Genomic DNA, 3,271 nt, shown 5'->3' with positions numbered 1-3,271 from the left:
CATGCCCAATGACAGTGTGGTCTTTTTATAATTTTTATTGTAAAATATCCCATGTATAACAGAAGTACATAAATAATATCAATAGAGTTATTAAGAGTGTGGTTTTGGAATTCAAATAGCCATAGTTGAAACTCCACTTGAACACACATTGGTTCTATAACCTTATACAAGTTACTTAAATGAAATTTTCTTTTTTTTATCTATAAAGACTGATATTACCTATTTTATAAGGTTATTGTAAAAAATTAAATAAGGCAATCCTTGTAACTCAGCATAAAATTTTGCATGTAGTGAGTATTCATATAATGTTGAGTAAACATTAATTATTAATATTATTAATCTCCTTATCCTTAGTATAAACCAAAAAAATTATTAAATTGTCTTACAGCCTTAACTGATCTGATTCCTACACATTCATTAATAAACTGAATGTGAGTTTTATGTAGCAGGAAAAGATCTAGATTTAAATCATAGAAATGAACAGACTTAACTATATACTGACTTGCAAAGGTTTTTGCTTCTAAATTACTGAATATAGATTTCAAAAGAACAGAATATTTATTAGATGCGCTTTTGAATAAATTTTGTCTTAGTCCCTTAACTACAACTTTAGACCAAGCCAAAAATTTTGGAAGAAATCCTATTGTAAATTTATATCTTAGAGATAAAATTTCCTGGACCCAGTTTCATTTAAATTTCAAGGCCCCTTGGTTCTATGCCTTTGCTAATATTATTTGCTTCTAGGTGAGTTCTTGGATGAAGTGCATCTATGTGGCTTCTAGGAATTAATCTCAAGTCATCTGAATTTATTAACAAATTCATGATCTGAAGTAAATGACCCATTAGTTTAATGCAATAGTTAGTTATTTGATAAGTGTTAACTATCATTAACCCCAAAAGCTACATCTTAGAGAAGCACAAATTTCTCCTAGAATTAATATTATATTTCCATAAAATGCTTCATTTTATGGGGTCTGGTTCAGAAATGTATTGCTCTTCCATCTCTATGATCAAATTAGACCATAAGTTACACGCTGGGCTGCTTTTTGTTGCTTGGGATGCTGGTAGGCCATTATCTCACTGCTAATGGTAGCCTTAGTGGCTTCCCATGGTGTTCCTTCCAAAGTTTCCAGGCCATTGTTTTAAAAATATGTTTAGGTCTTTTATAGCAAATGGTTGTTAATGCATTGTGTGTAGAACAGAGAAGTGGAGCACTACAGTCTGTGCTGGTGGAGAGCCAGTTTCAGTTGCTGCTTTGCTATTAACAAAAAAAGAATCTTAACAGTTTCTCAGAAAATTCAGTCCATTTTATTCAACTTACAATCTCTGTGGGGTTTGTGGAATCTTCTTCAGAGGATAAATTTCCATGCTTGAAAGGATGAAAATAGGTTATCTGTGGGATTACAAACAATATTTTAATGTGTGTTATGTATGTTTTCACTTTTCTGAATACACAGTCTTTAGAAATGATGCATTAAGTTGGCTTATCCCATTCAAATATTTGTACATTGATGATTAATTATAGTTATACAGATAACTCTTTAGCTTATAAAGTTAAAATTCAGGAGGAATGTCTTACAGATTCTTAAAAATATGAAGTATTAGAACATGTATAAATATAATTTAGAAACTTTGCTGACTAAGTTAGCAATTTAATAAGGACAAATTCTTGTAACCAAATGTACTCATCTTTTATACTGCACCACAGAATCACTTGAATTCCTTTGCACCCAACAAGGATTCTTATAACTAGACATAGATTAATCATGTCTTTATAAAGAGCAAAAAATAGGAGAGAACATTTAATAAATGGTGACATTAATAACCTAATATATTTACTTATTAATTTAAATTCTTATGCCATGCTTTTTATATGCCTAGTTCTGGGCATTCTTAAGAACAGGGGAGTAGGAAATCCAGGAAAATTAGATGTCAGGAAAACTGAAGAAAGGATGTTTCAGGAAGGGATCAAAGGTTCCTAAACCTTCAAGACTTCAAACAGAGGAAGCCTGAAATATGTCTATCATGTACATCTCTAAGAAGGCATTCATGAATTTGGTGAAAGCAGTGGGTTAAAGTGTAATGAGGGAAAATAACATGTATACAGGGAATACACACATCTTACTTAACAAATATGGCTATGAAAGGGAAAGAAATGAAACATTGATTAGAAGATCTAGGAGACAGGATATCTTGATGAGAAGTTTGTAGGATGACAGAAGCCATGTAGGTGGAGAAGCTTCCATCTGATAGAAGGAACCCTTATCCCACTGCAGTAGGAGAAAATGTAGTGGGAGGCAATACTAGGAAATACTTCAATAATTCCCCAGATTTCAGACATAATTCTCCTTATCCCCATTGTATTTGAGCAAAGCTTTGGTCCTAATGATTATAAAGGTCAATTAGCCAGTACCATAAATCTTTTCTTGTGTCTTCTGATTTATTGGCATGAAAAACCAAAAATAGTCAGATTTTAGTGACAGTTTATAGTACAATAAAATTTTAACAAGTACCCTCAAATGAAATATTCATTATCCCTAAACTTCATCCCCAGGAACTAGAATTTCTAGAAACACAAATTCTTCAAGGGGGTTTGGTTCTTAGTTCAAAACACATTTATTCTATATTGAGGCCATATTGTTGTGTATCAGCATTAGACCATTATTCTAGTTCAATGCATACACCATAGTAATTGTGTGATCCTAGTAAAATACACACACAACAGTTCAATGCATATACCACAATCTGAAGGACAGTACTTCAAAATCCAAACTGTCATCCTGAACTGGTAACTTAAACCAAGTTCTGAGTGTACTACTATTTTATCCACATGTTTAGGCCAGCTGCTGCTAGGTGATCAGTTCATGGTAAGACCCCCAAATGCCATGGGCATAAGCCCATTCTTATTTCTCCTTGTCTCCTTTTTTCCAAGACAATGTGAAGTAGTGTGCTATGTCAATAGATAAGAAATTATGTCAAATTTCAAGTAGTGATTCTGGTACATGCACTCAGTGGGATAGGCAAATTCATTTGTGAATTTAGAAAATGAATAACTGACAACATTTCTCAGGAAGAAAGGATTTCATATGATTTCCCTACTACCATATGTCCAACTGGACCTCCTTTTATTTATTTTTATTTAATTTTTTATTTGTTCTAAGGAGTTATACATGTAGAATGCATCTTGACACATCAAACATAAATGGAGTGTAATTTCTCATTCTTCTGGTCATACATGATGTAGAGTTATACAAGTCATATAATCATATAT

This window comes from Ictidomys tridecemlineatus, chromosome X (assembly GCF_052094955.1).
Source record: "Ictidomys tridecemlineatus isolate mIctTri1 chromosome X, mIctTri1.hap1, whole genome shotgun sequence".
In the NCBI taxonomy this organism is placed as follows: Eukaryota; Metazoa; Chordata; class Mammalia; order Rodentia; family Sciuridae; genus Ictidomys; species Ictidomys tridecemlineatus.
The sequence above is the reverse complement of the archived record's forward strand: the minus strand, read 5'-3'. Positions refer to the sequence as shown.